General features: G+C 39.1%; 1 pseudogene; it reads right to left on the reverse strand.

Moving 5' to 3' along the window:
• Positions 1–1,345: 1,345 nt before the first annotated feature.
• On the reverse strand, positions 1,346–21,159 carry LOC123000424 (steroid transmembrane transporter SLC22A24-like; annotated as a pseudogene).
• Between the last annotated feature and the right edge of the window lie 630 nt (positions 21,160–21,789).

A 21,789-nucleotide genomic window follows, 5' to 3' on the forward strand; every position in this document is an offset into this window, starting at 1 on the left:
CGGCAGGCAGAGGGAGAAGCAGACTCCCTGCTGAGCAGGGAGTCCGAGCAGGACTTGATCCCAGGACCCTGGGATCATGACCTGAGCCAAAGGCAGATGCTTAACCGACTGAGCCACCCAGGTGTCCTGAGTGTGAATCTTTTTTCTTTTGTTCCCCAGTATAGAGTCCTTCTTCACCTTAATCTGAGTGAGTGAAGCTACAAGGATACTGTAGGGGAGAGCTTGATGTGTGTTTCCTGAATTTAAGAGTACAGTGGCATGATACTTCTAAGTAATCTAAGAACTAGAAACAATCGGCAATCAGCTCGAACGGGCATCTCACTGTATTTGCAGCAACATAGGCAAGGATACATGAATTTGCTAATAGATTAGTTTAGGCTCTGGAAGGGAGAGCTGGTCTGGAGTCATATTAATTCTTGTGTGGGAAGAGAGGAAGGGAAAGGGAGTTGGAGTGGGCAAAGTGACCAATAATAGGGCAATACATAGCCAAATTTGCAGGGCCTAGAGGGAAGATGTATGCAAGAGCCGAGGAAAATGGATTTCTTACGTGGTAGGAGATGGGGTAAAACGCCAAACGGTTCCAATGGAAAGCTCTAGAGAACCTACATGAAAGTACCCCAAGGAAAGGAGTCTGCTTTGATCATCCACCATGTCCAGCTTCTGACACTTACCAATACTCACACCTGTCCTTCCCATCAACTCTTCTTCCCCAAACTCTGAGTATGTGGAATTCAGAATCCTGACCCATAGATTAGAGAGGAGGAGAGGAAGCACAGCACAACTAAATGGAGAAATAATCAACAGTATCTTTACCCCATTGCCTATCAGCCCGTAAGTCTTCCAAGACAGGCCGGAACTAGGAAGATAGTGAAGCTATAACTCTGAACTAAGGTCTCAGGCTTGATTTTTGTTCTTGGCTGAAATATTAGTTACTAAAATGAAGATATTCTTGTGAGTGAAAGGATGGGGGTTTTTATTACTGTATGTGGTTCCTCCAGAGATAGGGAAAGAAACACAGAGCAAGTTTAAGAAGAAGGGTGTGGAAGTATGAGGTGAGGATTATGCTTTTTTTTAAAAAATATGACTATCTGTATTTTGATTAATTAATATGAATTATTGTGATAATAGTCACAGACAAAATTTAAGTAAAAAAATAAGTTTTAGAAAAATAATAGACTATGATACAATTTATACATACATTTTTTAAAAATATGAAAGAATACTACATATTACTTGTGCATAAATATCAATGTAGAAAGGAAAGGTATAATCGAAGGTTTGGGAGTGATAAAACCAAAAACTGGTATGCAAGTTTTAGAGGGAACATGCCTCAACATAGTAAAGGTCATGTAAGGAGAAAACCACAGCTGACATTGTACTCAATGGTGGAAACTGAGGGCTTTTCCCCTAAGGTCAGAAACAAGACAAGGATGTCCACTCTCACCACTTTTATTCAGTATGGTACTGGAAGTCCTAGTCACAGCAATTAGACAAAGAAAAGGAATAAAAAGCATCCAAACTGGTAAAGAAGAAGTAAAACTTTCACTATTTGCATATGGCATGATAATACATAGAGAAAGCCCTGAAGACTCCACCAAAAAACTACTAGAACTGATAAATGAATTCAGTAAGGTCACACGATACAAAATTGAGGTACAGAAATCTGTTGCATTTCTATACACTAATAACGAAGAAGCAGAAAGAGAAATTAAGAAAATAATCCCATTTACAATTACACCAAAGGTAATAAAATACCTCAGAATAAACTTAACCAAGGAGGTGAAAGAGCTGTACTCTGAAAACTGTAAAACACTGATGAAAGAAATTGAAGACGACACCAACAAATGGAAAGATATTCCATGCTCATGGATTGGCAGAACAAATGTTGCTCAAAGTCCACACTATAAAATCTTAAAAAAAGAAAAAAAGGGGCATCTGGATGGCTCAGTCAGTTAAGTGTCTTCCTTCTGTTCAAGTCATGATCCCAGAGTCTTGGGTTCGAGCCCCGCTTAGGACTCTCTGCTCAGCAGGGAGTCTGCTTCTCCCTTTGCCCCTCACCCCACTCATGCTCTTTCTCTCTCTAAAATAAATAAATAAAATCTTAAAAAAAGTCCACACTACCCAAAGCAATCTATAGATTTAATGCAATCCCTATCAAAATACCATTTATGTGTGCAACTCTTCTAATTTCCTGTAAGCTTTCATCTACTGGTTGACAATAATCAGCCACCTTGCAGATTCCACCAGCCTCCTGATGAAAGAAGATGACACGAGGGCAGTAAATAATTGCTTATCTTTCACATAACCTTTAACCTAAGGTTCCTTTCCCCTTCCATTTGCTACAGACCAATGCTCAGGCTTTACCCTTGGATAGAAACTCATGTTCTCATTAGGAAAAACAAATTGACAGCTGGGAAATATTGGAGACCTCCTTAGGCGGTATATGGAGCATGACTAGGATTGCAGACTGTGGAGTCAGCTGGATCAGCACCACCAGTTTTCTCTAGATACGATTTATCAAAAAGCCCATGACGATGATTTTGAAGTTCTCTCATTTTTATAGGTCCCTTTCAAGGACGTCAGAGGAGTCATAGGAAATTGTTTTCATTATTTCTATCATTTCTTTCTTGAAGGAGGGCCTCTGAATTATGGTAAGTTTCTGCCCTACAAACTTTGAACTTCTGTTTCTACCACGTATGTTGGAAACTTCCTGCACAAGCAAGTTACTTATCCTGTGTCTATCGAGGTGTTGAGAGTTGGGGTTTTCTCTTCTGCCATCTTATTGACATTACCCAACCATGTTACTAATTCTTGTTTAGTTTGAATGCAGCTTTAGTTAGTTTCTGAAAATTCCTGCCCATGTCAGTTTTAGGATTGTATAAAGATATTGAATACCTGTGTCTGTCCTAAAAGTCCTTTATATGAATCTCCTTGAAGATGAAACTCATTTTGCAAGACAATAAGAACAATTATAAATAACCTAAACACAGAATGGACATGGTTAGAATCTGATGAGTTTACAATATAGCTGGCAAGGAAGGCAGGTTATTTCTGTAACACATAATACTTCGATAGCCAGAATATCGAGTGGTGATGACCTTACATTAAAACATTAAAACTTTAGGAATTGCATATTATCTCTAGAAGAGTTACAGCATTTACCCAAATACAACCTAAGGCTTATCATTTGTTTAACAGTGCTTCCAGAGTAACTCAGCATACCAAAGAAAAAGGCCTAATGAGTTAAAGAGACTTCATTTACAATTTAAATCTTGGTAAAATTTGTTAAAACCTTAGAATTATAGCACATGCCTGAATAGGATTACAGATCACTACAAAACTATTTTTATGAAACCAAGGTGACAATAACAGATTTGAAAGGCAAATATGCAGGGTTCTATAGTTGTTAGCAAAACTTAGCTCCTTTAATACTGAGAAGTTAACTAAGTGATCCAAGACCTGTTAATGACAAAACAAATTTTGTTTTTGGACAAAGAAAACTGTTTACATTTTCTTATCCAGAGCTGTTGAACAATTCAAGAAACCTTTGAACTTTTGAACAGAGAGAAAGCAGACACATATTTTATTAAACCACTGTACTTTAAAAATTCACTTCACGCTTAGTCAGTCCTGACCACACCTGAAGTTCCTTTCCAAAGAGTTTCCTTCTACAGCTTTCTTTGCATTCAGATTTTATCCCATGCTATCTTTCCAAACAACCATCTTATTTAGGACAATATTACCTTCAACAAAAAATGCATTCCGTATTCTCCTACTTTTCTTTTCTTTTCTTTTTTTTTTAAAGATTTTATTTAGTTATTCGACAGAGAAAGCCAGCGAGAGAGGGAACACAAGCAGGGGGAGTGGGAGAGGAAGAAGCAGGCTCATAGCGGAAGAGCCTGATGTGGGACTTGATCCCGTAATGCCGGGATCACGCCCTGAGCCGAAGGCAGACGATTAACCACTGTGCCACCCAGGCGCCCCTCTCCTTTTCTACATACAAAGTTGCTTCCCTTATTTTCATGAGCCTTCATTACATTTAGTAGAGTTTTCTTAGAAACCTTAGTCTCCAGTGAAAACTAAGTAGTAACCAACTGTGAACTGTTACACCAAAACGTTTAGATGGCAAATTTATGAATCAATTAAACACAAAACTTGTTTACCAACAGATTTAAATATCCTTAGGTTCTTTGCAATAAGAAGTCAAAAGCACAAACCTACATCCAGTACTCAATGCTTTAGCACTGTATCCCATTTTAAAAAGACCTAGATGTCCAATGAATTCATCCAAGCAAAACTTTAAAGATTCAGGTTACCAAAGACTTCAAAAGCTATTTTAACAACTACCCATGAAAACTTTGAGACAGACAATTATTTTAGTCTTTTTACTAACAACTCGCAACAGAGATAACACAAGTTTGTTTGACCTTTAGTAAACTTCGATAGAATAAGTTTCACGTTTAGTGCTGAGAGCTTGAAAGACATGTCTATCTTAATTAAACCAACAAGCTTAACTTAAATATTGAATTATGTTCCACCTGGATCCTCCCCATTGTCAATTTTTACCTGAGACACTGGTGGGGAAACCTGGAGTGCATGGTGTTAAGTCCAGGGGGTGCTCTTCTTCCTCCTTGATGGTGAGGGAAGGAGCAGCCATGGTGCCTGAGGCACCGAGGATGGTACAGAAGCCAGTTATGAAGGCTGCACCCCAGGTGGTGCAGAAAGAAGGGGGAGGGGGAGACAGAGGAGACAAAGTGCTGCCAGAGGGCAGAGAAAGGGTTTCCGGTTTTAGAGCTCATCAGCTTCAGCTCCAGCAGGAGCAGATGCCATGTTTTGCCACCAACAAGGGGGAATAGGCAGTCTATGTCGGGCCAGAGAAGACAGGGAATTTCCCCAAAACAAAGGGAGTTTCGGCAGCTGCTTGGGAATATTCCTTAAAGTCTCCGTCCCGAGGTAGACTAACCACAGATTGCTCCAGTTATAGCCATTAACCCAGGAAATGAGTGAGGGAGATGCCCCCACATCTGTTAGAAGGAACAGCGAGAGAAGAGAGTCAAGAGTCCCCCTTGTCTGGGATGGCCTGTGTTTCCTCCAGCAACCTGGGTTTATTCGGAGGAGGCCTATTTAGATAATTATCATCCAATATGTCAGGAGAGAGTTTACTAGCTGACCCATTTTGGGCAAACACATTCTGTAAGGGGCCCTTAGGTCAGAGTCCTGGTGTAGAGCAATGAAGGCCTAGGTACGAGAAATGAAGGTAGCCTAGGTCCATTTGCTCTGTTCCTTACAGAAGAGATCTAACCAATAGATCCCACTGAGGCCATGCAGTGTTACAGGAGCTCAGTCCTTTCCTAAATTTTGCAATCCGAATTGTTTCCAATGGGTTAAAAGGCATCCCAAGGGAGAAGAATCCTTGGGAAACAAAGAAGCAGCCTACTGAGGCCATGCTCAGAAAAGTAAAGAAGGTCCATTACCAAATCCCCCCTGACTCCCGGGTGGCGTCCCATGCAGGATATGTCAGAGGTTCCCGTGTGTCAAAAGCAACCGGAGGCGTCCCTCAAACAAGACATAGCTATTGATCACAATCCTGCCTTACTGTGAAGTCATTCCTGCCGTAAAAGGTCCATAGGAGGGATGCTGGCGTCCCTCCCCTACCCCATCGCATCCTAGGCTGCCGATGGGTGCCTGGTGAATGGACTGAAATACCATGCCTTGAAGGTCGCGCCGTGAAGGTCACACCTTATTTTGTCTTGCCTTGAAAATATTTTACTTTGCCTTGAAGAACCAGCTGTTTTTAACTCATGGAGAAAACTAGAAAAGTTTAACAAGGGGGAATTACCAATTTTTTTAGCCTAAGTAATTAGTAGAGGACATTGACAGAAAACAGTAAAGAAAGAAATCCGTCATGGTCTAAGCGACATTCCAACACAGGTGGTCTTTACAGCCAACTTCCCTAGGAAACAGTCCCCGGTTGGGTTGTAATTCCATCGGGTTCTGGTTTTGGCCGGCTCCAAGTGGAGGTCCCACAGCCAGAAGTGGCTAGACCAGGGATGTGAAAGGGATCACATTAGATCCATCAGGAGGAAACCTCACACGGGAGTCTTAAGATTGGCAGCTGTGCTAGTCACTTAGGTGGCTGTCCCGTGCCCAAGACAGACGACTTTGTATAAGGACAGCAATAAAGAGAGGGCATCAAGTTTCTGGGTCTTATTACCATCCTGGCCAGGGTACTAATTTCCAGCCAAAAGGCAGGCTTTTTCCTCCCCATAGAGTAGCCATGGGCTAGAGGATTACAGCCTAACCTAGTGACATGAAAGTGTTCCAATAAGACCATACTCCTTGAAGAGCCCCAGAAATAAGAGGAAAGGAAGAGTAGAGAAAATACTCACCAAGTTTGCACCGAAGCTCAGAGTCCGGATGTAAAGACTCAAAGTCTCACGTTCGGGCTCCATATGATGAGGTTGTGGGATATAGGTGAGGTTCAGTGGGGTGGAGTCTGGAGCCGATGACCAAGAAAGAATTCTTGAGGCATCTTTGGTGCAAAATTGGTGGTTTATTAAAGCACGGGGACAGGACCCATGGGCAGAAAGAGCTGCTGTCCAGGGTTGTGAGGGGTGGCTGATTATATACCATGGGGTTGGGGGAGGTGAGGAAAGAGGGGAGGCTGAGAAAGCACTTTCATATGTTAAAGAAGACTCACAGGCTATCGCAGGCCTTGCTATTGTCAAGCCAAGGCTGTCCCTTCCTCTAATGAGGCACTAACATGAAGACAGTTTGGAGTCTCCCAGAGGAATGATCACAAGTCCTTGTCAATGGGCTTCAGGTTTAAAAGAAATTCCATTTTATTTACATTTCCTTCTGCCTCAGCTTCCCTCAATTTTATGGAGGGGATGGTAATGCTAGGGCTTCAGGAAACTGAATTATGGGTCTCTGGAAGTTAGGCTATTGATAAGAAAGCTTCTTCCTTGTAAATCACTAGGACATGTGTAAACTGAGAGAGAATTATGGGTCTTGCAGGACTGTGATCTCTGTCAGTTAACCATTTGTTTTTTCCTTTCCTTAGTTTTAGGGAAGCCAGGAGTGCCAAGGAATGTTGCATACATGGAGGGGGGCGGTTTGCAGGGTGTCAGTTTCTGCTTTGTCCTCAGCTTGCCTTCTGTTCCCTCATCCTTATTATGTCATTTTTGCTGAAATCACCCTCATGCCAATTTTCAGTGCAGCAGAAAACATGCTTTTAATTTAAATAGTTATGGAAAGTAATTTGTCTTCTACATTTATCCAATCTCACTTACAATGACAAAAAGCCCTCAAATCATCTCCACGACAGAATACTTTCCAAAGTTAAAGAAATAGTATAGCATATTTGCTTCATAAATAGGTGAGTATGTTATTTTCTATTAATAAAATGATTTTGAGATAATTCTGTGTCTATTACACCACAATAATGATTGAAATATGCCAGCCTCCTAGGTAGTGTATCATTGTATTCTCTCTCTTTTCCCCCTCAAGTGGCACAGTGGATACTAATCAGGACCATGGCTCAGGACTAGACCAGGGACCAAACAGATCCCAAATGTCAACATTCTCCTCTCTATTCTCAACATTGCATTCCTTGTAGGCAATGAATATGGAGATTATCCATACCTGGAGAGCAAGAAGAAGAAAAACAAGGGTACAGACATTGTCAGTTGCAATCTATGCCAGTCTCCAATGACAAAAGCCAATCCTTCCAAAAGTATCTGTCCAATACTACAGGAACTTAATACTATAACAATTACCAGAGCTTGTGATTGGGACGTTGTCTACTCTGACACTGGAAGAAAGCATAGATAATAATTTCAGATAAAGGGCAATTTCAAGGTCAGTTAAATGTATGGAGATAGTAAAAGGCTTAAAATATTGACTTACTGAGAGCTAATGCATTTGCAATAATGGTCGTGGTACAGAACCCTGCCAAGAAGCATAGTACACAGTAAACAAGCAAGGTGGAGCAAAGGCTGCACAGGTGTCAGCAATGGTGAGCTGAAGCAAACACCATTTGAACATCTTTCATCCAAACCTAAGAAATACTGAACCAGGTAAGATTATTTAGGAACCCCCCAAAATATGTGGAAAACTATAAAAATGGACACATTTTGAAATTTAGAATAAATGTTTAATACGTGAAACATTGCACTTGAGACCTGGAAGAATAATTATATTCATCAACAGCAGAAATCACAGATGTAACCTTCCCCATTTGTCAATATGAGACTGTTGTCAAAACTCTCTCATCAGTCTATCACCAGAAGGTCTCTTAATGCTGGTGAAACCATATAAAAGAAGATGAACAAATGAACATAGAGGGAAGAAAAAAGAGAGGCAAATCAAGAAACAGACTCTTCACTATAGAGAACAGACTGATGGTTACTGGAGGGGAGGTGAGCAGGGTGATGGGTTAAATGGGTGATGGGTACTAAAGAGGGCACTTGTTTTGATGAGCACCAGGTATTGTATGTAAGTGATGAATCACTAAATTCTATACCTGAGACTAATATTACACTGTATGTTAACTAACTGGAATTTAAATTAAAATTAGGAAGAAGATGAAATATGGGAAGTTGTCACAAATGTTTATTGTAGAATGCATGCATTTAGGAGAGTGGATTTGTGTGTTGTGTTTAGAGCATTGATAAGTGCAATAAAGAGTTCTGTACTTGGTCTGCTGTGTAGAATACCTTGGCCCACATCTGCTTCAGCTCCAGCCATTTTGCCAGGGTAGCCCCAGTGCTGAGTGCCTGGGGTCAACCTGACCCACACCTGCTCCAGCTCCAGTTAGCCAGCCAAAGCCACCAGTCTCATGTAGTCTACAGGCGATTTTCCTATACAAGGACACTCTTTCAAGAGTGGTAGAAGTAACTGTGTTGCCTAATTCGTAGACACAAATACAGAAAGTCAACCAAAATGAGGAGACAGAAGAATATGCTGCAAGGAAAGAACGAGACAAAACTTTAGAAAAATAACTAAATGAAATGGAGATAAGCAATCTGCTTGATAAAGAATTCATGGCAGTGGTGGTAAAGATGCTCACCAGACTTAAGAGAAAAGTGAATACCCTTAGTGAGAACTTCAACAAAGAGATAGGAAATACAAAAGATAACTAACCACAGTTGAAGAATGAAATAATTGAAGTGAAAAAGACACCAGGGAGATTCAATGGCAGATTAGAGGATGCAGTAGAATGGATCAGCAATCTGGAAGACAGGGTAATGGAAAGCACTCAAGCTAACAGCTAAAATAAAAATAAACTTAAAAAGTGATGAGAGGTTAAAGAACCTCTGGGACAATATCAAATGTACTATCATTTGCATTATATTAGGGAATCTCAGAAGGGGAAAAGAGAAAAAAAGGGTGAGAAAACCGATTTGAAGAAATAATAGCTGAAGATTCCCCTAATCTAGGGAAGGAAACAGACATCCAGGTGCAGGAGGCACAGAGAGCCCCAAACAAGATGACCTCAAGGAGGTCCACACCAAGACACATAATAATTAAAATGTCACAAATTAAAGGTAAAGAAAGAATCTTAAAAGCAGCAAGAGAAAAGCATCTTGTTATATACAAGGAAAACCCCATAAGGCTATCAACTGATTTTTCAGCAGAAACTTTGCAGACCAGAGGAAAGTGGTATAATATACTCAACGTCCTGAAAGAAAACAACCCACAACCAAGAATACTCTACCTGCCAAGGTTATCATTCAGAATTGAAGGAGAGATAAGAGTTTACCAATCAAATGAAAGTTAAAGGAGTTCATCACTACTAAACTGGTCTTACAAGAAATGTTAAATGTCTTTCTTTAAATGGAAAAGGCCATGACTAGAAGGAAGAAAATTATAAAAGGAAAAAATTTCATAGATAAAAGCAAACATAGTAAAGTAGTAGATTGATCACGTATACAGCTAGTATGAAGGTTAAAACACAAAGGTAGTGAAATCAATTATATCTAAAAAATTAGTTAAGGGATTCACAATATAAAAAGATATAGAATATGCCATCATATACATAAAATGTGGAAGGGAAGAGTAAAAGTGTAATACTTTTAGAATATGTTTGAACTTAAGGGATCATCCACTTAATATATCCTGGTATCTTTAGGATGTTATATATGAAATTCATGGTAACCATGGGTACACAAAAAATAAGGAGAAAGGAATCCAAGCATAACATGAAAGATAGTCATCAATCACAAGGGAAGAGAGGAAGAGAACAGAGAAAAACTGCAAAAATATACAGAAAACAATTAACAAAGGTGGGGGGGGAATTACAAGCCAATATGCCTGATGAACATAGATGCAAAAATTCTTAACAAAATATTAGTAAACCTAATTCAACAATGTATTAAAAAGATTATTCACCACAATCAAGTGGGATTTATTCCAGGGATGCAAGGATGTTTTAATATTCACAAATCAATCAAATACACTGCATTAACAAACTTAAGGATAAAAACCACATGATCATCTCCATACATGCAAAAACATTTGACAAAATTCAATATCCTTTCATGATAAAGACTCCCAACAAAGTGGGTTGAGAGGGAACATACCTCAACATAATAAAGACCATATATGACAAAAGAATAGCTAATGTCATACTCAATGGTGGGAAAGAGCTGAAAGCTTTTCCTTCAAGGTCAGGAATAAGCCAAGTATGTCCACTGTCACCACTTTTTTAAAAAAATTGAGTATAGTTGACATACAACATTATATTAGTTTCAGGTGTATAACATAGAGACTCAACAACTCTATATGTTATGCTATGCTCACCACAAGTGTAGCTACCATCTGTCACCACACAATGTTATTATAATACTATTGACTATATTCTCCACACTATTCAACATAGTACCAGAATTCCCAGCCATAACAATCAGGCATGAAAAAGAAATAAAAGCATCCAAATTGGTAAGAAAGAAGTAAAACTGTCACTATTTGCGGATGACATGATACTGTATATAGAAAATCCTAAAGATTCCATAAAAAAACTATTAGAACTAATAAATGAATTTGATAAAGTTGCCAGATACAAAATTAATACACAGTGGTCTGTTGAAATTTTTATACATGAGGGGTGCCTGGGTGGCTCAGTCGGTTAAGTGTCTACTTTCTGCTCAGGTCATGATCCCAGGGTCCTGGGATTGAGCCCTGAGTCAGGCTCCCTGCTCAGTGGAGAGTCTGTTTCTCCCTCTCTGTCTGCCCCTCCCCCACTTGTTCTCTCTTTCTCTTGAATAAATCAATAAAATATTTTTTAAAAAGAAATTTTTGTACATGAATAATGGAGTAACAGAAAGAGATATTAAGAAAACAATCCCATTCATACATTTATAATTGTATCAAAAAGAATAAAATGCCTAGGAATAAATTTAACAAAGGTATTGAAAGATTCATACTCTGAAAACTATGCCACTGATGAAAGAAATTGAAGACAACAGAAACAAATGGAAAGCTATACCATGCTCATGGAAGAATTTACATTGTTTTTGTGTTGTTTTGTTTTGCTTTTAAGAATTTACATTGTTAAAATATCTGTACTACCCAAAGCAATCTACAGATTTAACGCCATCCCTATCAAAACACCAACACCATTTTTCACAGAACTAGAACAAATAATTCTAAAATTTGTATGGAACCACAAAAGACCCCAAATAGCCCAAGCAATCGTGAAAAAGAACAAAGCTGGAAGTATCACAATCCCAGATTTCAAGATGTACTACCAAGATTTAGTAATAAAAAAAGTATGGTACTGGAACAAAAATTGATACACAAATCAATGGAACAGAATAGAAAGCCCAGGAACACAGCTTATATGGTCAGCTGATCTATGACAAAAAAGGCAAGAATATACAATTGTAATGAGAAAATCTCTTCAATAAATGATGTTGGAATAACTGGACAGCTACATGCCAAAGAATGAAACTGCATCACTTTCTAACACCATTCATGAAAATAAACTCAAAATGAATTAAAGACCTAAATGTAAGACCTGACACCATAAAACTCCTCAAAGAAAACATAGGCAGTTTTGTTTCTTAAATTCCACATATGAGTGAAATCATATGGTGTTTGTCTTTCTCTGACTGAATATTTTGCTTAGCATAATACACTGTAGTTCCATCCATGTTGTTGCAAATGGCAAGATTTTATTCTTTTTGATGGTTGAGTAATATTGCATCATATATAATACCACATCTAAGAAACAAAACTGATGAACATAGGGGAAGGGAAGGAAAAATAAAATAAAACAAAAACAGAGAGGGAGGCAAAACCATAAGAGACTCCTAACTATCGGGAGCAAACTGAGGGTTGCTGGAGGAGAGGTGGGTGGGGGGATGAGGGAATTGGGTGATGGGCATTAAGGAGGGCACTTGATGTAATGGGCACTGCGTGTGAGGTTTTTTGTTTTTTGTTTCTTGGTTTTTGTTTTGTTTTGTTTTTGTTTTTGTTTTAGTTGTAAAAGCACTTGAATCTGGTTCTCTCTCAGCAATGTGTGTTATATGCAATTGATGAATCACTAAATTCTACCCCTGAAACCAATAATACACTATATGTTAACTAACTTGAATTTAAATAAAACAATAAAAAAAAAGAAAACATACATAGAAATCTCTTGGACTTTGGTCTTAGCAATATTTTTCTGGATCTGTCCCTTCAGGCAAGGGAAACAAAGGCAAAAATAAACTATTGAGACTACATCAAACTAAAAACCTCTTTTACAGTGAAGGAAACCATCAACAAAATGGAAAGAGAACCTACTAAATGGGAGAAGATATTTGCAAATAAGAATTAATATCCAGGGGCACCTGAGTGGCTCAGTCAGTTAAGCGCCTGCCTTCAGTTCAGGTCATGAACCCAGGGTGCTGGGATGGAGCTCCACACCGGGCTTCCTGCTTGGTGGGGAGTCTGCTTCTCTGTCTGTCCCTCACCCCTGCTCATGCTCTCTCTCAAATAAATAAATAAAATCTTAAAAAAAGGAATTAATATCCAAAATATATAAAGAACCCATAGGGGCGCCTGGGTGGCACAATCATTAAGCGTCTGCCTTCGGCCCAAGGCGTGATCCCAGCGTTCTGGGATCGAGCCCCACATCAGGCTCCTCCACTATGAGCCTGCTTCTTCCTCTCCCACTCCCCCTGCTTATGTTCCCTCTCTTGCTGGCTGTCTCTATCTCTGTCAAATAAATAAAATCTTAAAAAAAAAAAAAAAGAACCCATAAAACTCAACACCAAAAAAACCCCATAAACAATACACTTAAAAATGAGCCTAGTACCCGAAAAGGCATTTTTCCAAAGAAGACATACAGATGGCCAAGAGACATATTAAAAGATGCTCAACATCAGTAATTATCAGGGAAGTGGAAATCAAACTGCAATGAGATATCTCCTCACACTTGTCAGAATGGCTAGTACCAAAGAGACAAGAAATAACAAATGTTGGTGAAGATATGGAGAAAAGGGAACCCTCATGCACTGTTGGTGGGAATGTGAATTGGTGCTGCCACTATGGAAAACACTATTGAGTTATTTTTAACTTACAAAATTAAACTATATTGTACACCTGAAACTAGTATAACACTGTATGTTAACTGAAAGTAAAATAAAAACTTAAAAAAACACAAAAAATTAAAAATGGAATTACCATATGATTCAGTAATTTCACTTCTGGGTATTTACCCAAAGAAAATGCAGACACTAATTTGAAAAGATACATACACTCCTATGTTTATAGCAGCGTTATTTACATTAGCCAAGATATGGAAGCAGCCCACATGCCCAATGATGGATGAATGGATAAAGAAGATGAGGTATATAAATATAATGCAAGGTCTCATTATACCATCCATGGTATAATGGAATGGAATATTAGCCATAAAAATGGAATATTAGCCATAAAAAAGAATGAGACTTTGGCATTTATGACAACTTGGATGGACCTAGATGGTACAATGCTAAATTAAATAAGTCAGACAGAAAAAGACAAATACCATATGATTTCACTTATCTAAATACAATTTCACTAGTCTGAAAACAAAACAATTAAAAAAAATAAAAAAGAGAAATAGAAATCAGAAATACAGAGAATAAACTGGTAGTTGCCAGAGGAGGGGAAACTGAGGGATAGGTGAAAAAGGTGAAGGGGATTAAGAGTTACAAACTCCCAGTTTAAGATATACAAGCCATGAGGATGAAAAATACAGCATAGGGAATCTAGTCAATAATATTGTAATAATTTTATATGGTGACAGGTGGTAACTACATTTATTTATTTAATTTTTTAATTAGTTTCAGAGGTAGAATTTAGTGATTCATCAGTTGCATATAACACCTAGTGCTCATTATATCAAGTGCCCTGCTTAATGCCCATCACCCAATTATCCCTTCCCCCACCCGGTAACTACATTTAATGTGTTGAGCATTCCATAATGTATAGAATTGTCAAGTCACTATATTGTACCCTTGAATCTAATAATATTGTATGTCAACTATACTTCAATTAAAAAAAAAAGACCTAAGAAAAAGAGATTTGTACTTGAGTCTGTATTATCAAGGTAAAGACTAAACTTATTTGAAAGGAATGGGGGATTACAATAAATCCAGGTTGCAGATTGATTGCATAAGAGCCACTCAGCTATGTCTGGGTTTAAAGACCTTGAGAAATAAGTTTCAGATCAAACAGAAGATAGCCCCCAAACCATTTCTTTCAGTGCAGGATGTGATAAAAAGTACACAGTGGAGACAGAGAATAAGGAACAAAAAAGGGAAGATAAACAAAAAGAAGAAAATTCTGAATGTCAGGGAGGGGCAAGAAATGGGTTCATTCTGGAGTCAGCTTGGAAAAAATTACATGAGCTGATACAAAATTCCTGACAGTATTATCATATGGACAATTCTTAGTTTTGGATATCTGCTCTGAAACGTTTGTTGCTTTGGTAGTGTATTTAAGTCATTATAAGTCTTGTAAATGTGTTACTGTTTGAATATTTTTACAATATGTATTTTATTATTGCATTTGCATCAGAGAACTTGTGATAGAACTGTTTTTGTATTTTTATATTTTTATTTTTTAATTTTTAAAAACATATTTATTTAATTATTTATTTATTTGAGAGAGAGTGTGCACAGGGTGGGGGAGGGGCAGAGGGAAGGAAAGTCTCAAGCAGATTCCACGTTGAGGGTGGGGTCTGACATGAGGCTAGATCCCACGACCCCAAGATCAGGACCCCAGCCCAAACCAAGAGTCTGACGCTTAACCAACTGTGCCACTCAGACGTCTCTAAAGCCATCTTTTTAAAAAGAGCTATGATTGAAGACATGATGGCAAGGCAATCATTGGAAAACTGAGAAATAGAAATACAGTAACTATAATAAGAGTCTATAGATCCTAAATAAATTCTTATGGTACTAGTTGCCAGAGGATCAGAGAGAGGGATAACTAGGTGTGTGCATTTTTAGAGAGATACTGATGGTGGATATATAACATTATACATTTGTTCCTAAGACTGTACAACATGAAGACTGTGCCTATTAGCCCATGAACTTATTCAATAAGGTATCAATATTGGTCTATCAATTGTAGCAAATGGACCATGTTAATGCAAACATTAACAATATGGGCAAGTATGAGTGAGGGGGAAATGAGAACTCTGTACTTTCTACTTAATATTTCTGTGACCTAGAATTGCTCTAAAAATTAAAGCCTATTAGTAAAAAAATTCTCATGGTAAAGGGACGTATATCAAGATTAGAGATAGGGATGCTGTTAGGGATGTTGTAGCAATCAGGGAGTCTATTACTGGGAAAGAGAATAGGGAAAAAAGATTGGGGCTCACCACAGAGAGCTGTGGAGTAGCAGGAAGCAACAGACTGGGTATACAAATGAGAATGTACACAGATCTCAAAAACTTATTGGTGGATAATAAAAAGTAAGAAAGAGATTGGATAAATAACATATACCTTTTATGTAAATTAAAATACCTAAACCCAATGATATCACACATTTATAATAACATATACAAATAAGGAGGTTAACTAACTAGTAAGCACATGAGAATGGTCTCTCTGGTGAAGGATGGGAATGGAGACAAATGGAAAAACACATGTACAGACATGCATATAAGAAAGAGGCCTTGCCCAAACTAATGAGGGTACTTCATCATAAATGAGGAGAATTACTAACTGAACTTTTTTAAAAAAAGATTTTATTTATTTATTTGACAGAGAGACAGCCAGTGAGAGAGGGAACACAATCAGGGGGAATGGGAGAGGAAGAAGCAGGCTCCCAGTAGAGCAGGGAGCCCGATGTGGGGCTCAATCCCAGGACCCTGGGATTAGGCCCTGAGCCGAAGGCAGATGCTTAAAGACTGAGCCACCCAGGTGCACCTTAACTGAACTTTTTAAAAAAGATTTTTTAATATATTTGAGGTGGGGAAGGGCAGAAGGAGAGGAAGAGAATCCTCAAGCAGACTCCTTGCTGAGCACAGAGTCTGACACAGGGCTCAGTCCCAGGACCCTGACATCAAGACCTGAGCCAAAACCAAGAATGGGATGCTTAACTGACTGAGCCACCCAGGCACACCTTAATGAACTTTTTGGATTCATTAAAAATACAGTTGATGGACAATGCTGCTATGAACATTGGGGTCCATATGGCCCTTCTTTTTACTAGATACATCTGTATCGTTGGGGTAAATACCCAGTAGTGCAATTGCTGGGTCATAGGGTAGTTCTATTTTTAATTTTTAAAGGAACTTCCACACTGTTTTCCAAAGTGGCTGTACCAACTTGTATTCCCACCAACAGTGTAAGAGGGTTCCTCTTACTCCACATCCTCTCCAAAAAAAATTTGTTTTTTTCTTGCCTTGTCAATGTTTGCCATTCTAGCTGGTGTAAGGTGGTATCTCAATGTGGTTTTGATTATGGACTCTGGAAAACAAACTGAGGGTTTTAGGGGTGGTGGTGGGGGCATGGGCTAGCTCGGTGAAGGGCATGTATTGCATGGAGCACTGGGTGTTATACGCAAACAATGAATCATGGAACACTACATCAAAAACTAATGATATACTGTATGGTGACTAACATATCATAATAATAATTTAAAAAATACAGTTGGCTGAGAGTTCTGCTAGAGTTCTGCCATCCCTTTCGTTCTTCCAGGGCATACAGGAAGACATCATTTTCCCAGATTGATTGTAGTTACTATGGAGCCCTATAACTGGGTCAATTAATGTGGCAAAAAGAGGTATACCAATTCCAGGCCTGGGCATTAAAGGTTTCTCACAGATGTCCTACAATGGTTGCAGCTGGTTCCCTGAGCCACTGCCTGGAAGGTGAATTCTCAAGAGGGTCACCCTACCATATCTGACTGAAACATCAGCGGGCATCCTTTTATTATGGTAACCGATTGAGATTTGGGGTAGCAAACTACCATGACTAATATGGCAGAGCTATGATGAACATGCTTTTGGATGAAGGGAAGTAGAGAAACTTCAGATGCATTTTTGATTGGAGGAGGAGGAAGAAGAGGAAGCAAGGAGAACATTGAGGATGAAAAAGGTGAGTTGGTCTTGATATGATTTAATGATGAGACCTTCAGCCAAGGGAAAAGGGAATGCTAGTAAAAAGAATGAAGGCACAGATGGACACCTGAAACATCATGAATGACTTTGGGTAGATTTAAAATCTGACAGAAAGAGGTCAAGCCTGGAAAACTTGAGTCACCAGGTAAGGGAATGACATCTCCAGTTATGGTGATGTAAAATAGTGATCACATGGTGAATTATTGCTTTGCGTGCAGTTGAATTTACTTGGTATCTAGCTGCATTTCTTTTCTGAGTTACCTCTCCCATCCTCATAATTATACTAGTATTTATATGTTAATAACATCCAAGTTAATATCCAGCCTTGACCTCTTCTGTGACCTTAATATCCATAAATATACCTATCTGCCTGAATCTCCATATGTATGTCTGTTAGGGAACTCCAACTCAGGAAGTCAAAACAGACATCCTGATTATCTTTCCCAATTGCTTCTACCCTAGTCTTCTTCCATCTTGTATAATGGCATCAGAACTTACTCATTTGTTCGGGCCAGAAGCTTATATCCCCTTGGATGCATCTATTTCTCTCACTGGAAAACCCCCAACAGTAAAAAATAATCTAAACCACTAACAAGTCTTATTGCTTCTTCCTCTAAAACATTTCCCCAATCTGGCTACATCTTACCATCTTCACAGACACCTCTTAGATGTGCTCCCCTATCATTTGTTTTCTGGACTCGTTCAGTAGTCTCCAAGATGGTCCTAAATAAGGAGTCATGGAAGAGATTTTTGAGGATGTAATATTTGAGTTTGAGAAATTAGAAGGTATAGGATGAGCAATGTACAGGGAAGAGAGTATTTGGGGCAGAAGGAATAGCAAGTGTAGAAGCTATGAGGTGGAAACCAGCTTGTTCTGATGATTAGCAGGGAATTGGAGATGGTGGCAGGAGATGAGGCGAGAAAGGGATGCAGGGGCCAGATCTCATGCCTGGCAAGACTTAGTAAGAAACTTGGATTTTATTCTAAGTATATTGGAATATCATTGGAGTGTCACCTGGGTTCTGGGGTAAGAATGGCAGAAAAAAGTTCAAGCTTGAGAATTCAGATAAACCTGGTAAATGGATGACATGTGTAACATTAACAACAGTCAGATACTTGCGGGTGGTGCCTTTTAAAGGAGTGGGCTATCCATTCTCAAAAGTTTTGTAAGAGAACTTAGGTGGTTATTCATCAGAAGTACAGAGCTACTTTCATCTGATAGGGGGATGAACGCAATAACTTTAAGGTTCCTTTAATATCTTCTAAAATATCCTTTACTATTTAAGATCTGGTAAGATTATGTTATAAATCTGAGCCACAGGTATTGAAATCAAAATCACTGGGGAAAGTGATATACACTGGCCTGGAGGCTAGACTCTGATCCAAACATCTACATAGGTAATATTTAACTCAGATCAACTCAGAGGCCACATTTTTTAGCTACCAGATGGCATTGGGTGGAAACATGTCCAGGGGTGTATAAAGTCCTCTTAGTGCCCTCATGGGTGACAGTAATGGTTGATTGCCTCCTTCAGAAGGAACTGTGCCAAGACTCAGGAAGTCTCAAACTTCTCTTTCCCCCAAGCCATGAAATCCTAGGTTCTTAATATTATTTACTTTATATGGTTACAAGTATTGTCTATTAAAGCCATTTCACAAAGATCAGCACCGAAGTGACAAGTGCAATATCTTCCCATACCATCTGTGCCACATTGCTATACAACCCCAGGGTGTGTAATGATGAGTACTCATTGTACATGGGTGCCTGCATTTCAGATATGTGGTGATGACCAGCCTGGAAGTGTCCACAACCATTTATCTTACTGGGCTAGGTAGTTCAGAACAACACCAAGGCCAGTGATGATGATGATGATGATGATGATGATAATGTTTCACAAATTTGCACTTCCAAACATGTAGGTACTTTCTGCCTCAAAACCCCATCCTCTCCCTGGATTGAATTAAGTCTAGTCATAAACCTTGTATCCTGGCATCAGCTTTGAAAATCCCTCCCTGAAACTTCTTTGAATCTGATTTAGATGTTTTGTTTTCTGTCCTTCATGCAATACAATGAACACATTTATCACACCACACCGTAATTTATCAACCACTCTTATCAGGTTGTGGCTCCCTGGAGTCAGAGACAGAGGTTAGCATACAGCACAAGGCAGAACCTAGTTAGAGCTCAGTAAAGGTTTCTAAAGTAAAGGAGTGAATACAACAGCTGATAAGAAAGTAAGTTAGGTAACTCTGACCTGTCTGAAAAATGGCCATATATCAGACTTCCCAGCAGTGCCCCAGCCATAAGTAGGAATTGAGTCACTGATTTTAGTGACTGAGGTTCACATACCAGGTCCCACTGGAAGAGAAAAAAAAGCAGCACAGCAGTTATAGAAGAGTTTAAACCCTTTAGGGGACCCTGACTCCAAACTCATGTGATCCTCAATTGTGGTCCTGCCTTCCTCTTCAACCACTCTCCCCGGGTGTCTCCCAGCTAAAATACTGAGCTTAATTTAGCACTTTAAATGAGGCTGACTCACTCTCTCGTGCTTGTATCCTCCAAATGATCTGCATCCGTGTGCCCGTATATCTTTATTCATTTTCCTCTTAGACCACTAATTCTCTTTGCTGCATTAACTCCCGTACATCTCCAGGTGCTATCTCATAATTTTTTCAAGAAACCCACCCTCATCCTACAGGTAATACAGCGTGCCCGCCTTTGACTTCACTTAGCAGTCTGTATTCACCTACTACAGTAATTCTTATCTTTGGCCATACATCTAATCACTTGAAAAGCTTCCAAAATACTGATGCCTGGATCCTTTGCCCAGAAGGTCTGATTTATTTTAGTCTGGAAACTGGTTTTCAATGAGTATTCAGAACCACTGACCTGGCATAGCATTACTTTTTAAATTATAGGTCTCTCTCACTAGCTTGAATGAGGTCATCATTCAAACTAATCCTTAGTGTGCTTGTTAACTTTGATACCAATACTCTTGACTGTCATAGTATAGATAAGCAATTACTATGAAGGAATGAAGAAAAGGCTCACTTCAACGTCCAGTATGGGGATTAAATGTATAAAGCAAGTCTATCTTTTGTGTTAACTCTAAACACTTTGATCATGTAAGTGGAAAATTTAAATGGGACCTCTTACCTCAATCATGATGGTGGAGGGGAAGGAGCTTTGGTCATACACCCAGCTGTCCACACAGGGTTCTGTGTCTGGCTCACTTGTGTTGGGGAAGGTCCCATTCGGGTGAAGGAGCTGCCACTGGGGATGGAGGAAGAGACGACATTTCTCTGGCCCAGGTTCGAATCCAGTGGGATTGGAGATTCTCAGGAGGGCATCTTGGTGGAGGATCCCAGTGCCGTTAGCAGAGACAGTGTCATTGTCGAGGACGTGGACCCAGCAATAGTGACCGGGACAGCTGCAGTGACATTCTCCAATAGAATATGAGTGTACACTATGAGGCAGGAGATATAAAGGAAAACCAGCTGAAGGATCTGGAATCTCCCCCCAGGCCTCCAACTTGATCCAAGAGGTCGAAAGGCCATCAAGGCGGAAAAGCTGATCCCCAAGAGGAGGCACAATGATTTTAATGAAACAAGTTCAAAGGAAGAAATTATTTCCTTTCACTAAATCACATTAAGTGCATGTTGATCCTGACCCCACTTTCTCCTTCGTGGGCCTTGTTGACCAATACAGAAGAGCAGTGGGAGGACTTGCCCTTAAATATATTTTTAAAAATTTATTTAAATTGAATTAGCATATAATGTATTATTTGTTTCAGGAATACAGGTCTGTGAGTCATCTTATACATATCCAGTCTTATATGATATCCAGTGCTCTTTACAACACATACCCTTCCTAATGTCTATCACCCAGTTACCCCATCCTTCCACACTCCTACACTCTAGCACCCTCAGTTTGTTTCCTATGACTAAGTCTCTTATGGTTTGTCTCCCCCTGTGGTTTTGTCTTGTTTCATTTTTTCCTTTCTTCCCCTATGATCCTCTTCTGCCTTGTTTCTTAAATTCCACATATCAGTGAGATCATATGATAATTGCCTTTCTCTAATTGACTTATTTCGCTTAGCGTAATACCCTCTAGTTCCGTCCACATCATTGCAAATGACAAGATTTCATTTTTTGATGGCTGTGTAATATTCCATTGTATA

Source organism: Ursus arctos, unplaced genomic scaffold (genome assembly GCF_023065955.2).
Source record: "Ursus arctos isolate Adak ecotype North America unplaced genomic scaffold, UrsArc2.0 scaffold_23, whole genome shotgun sequence".
NCBI lineage: Eukaryota > Metazoa > Chordata > Mammalia > Carnivora > Ursidae > Ursus > Ursus arctos.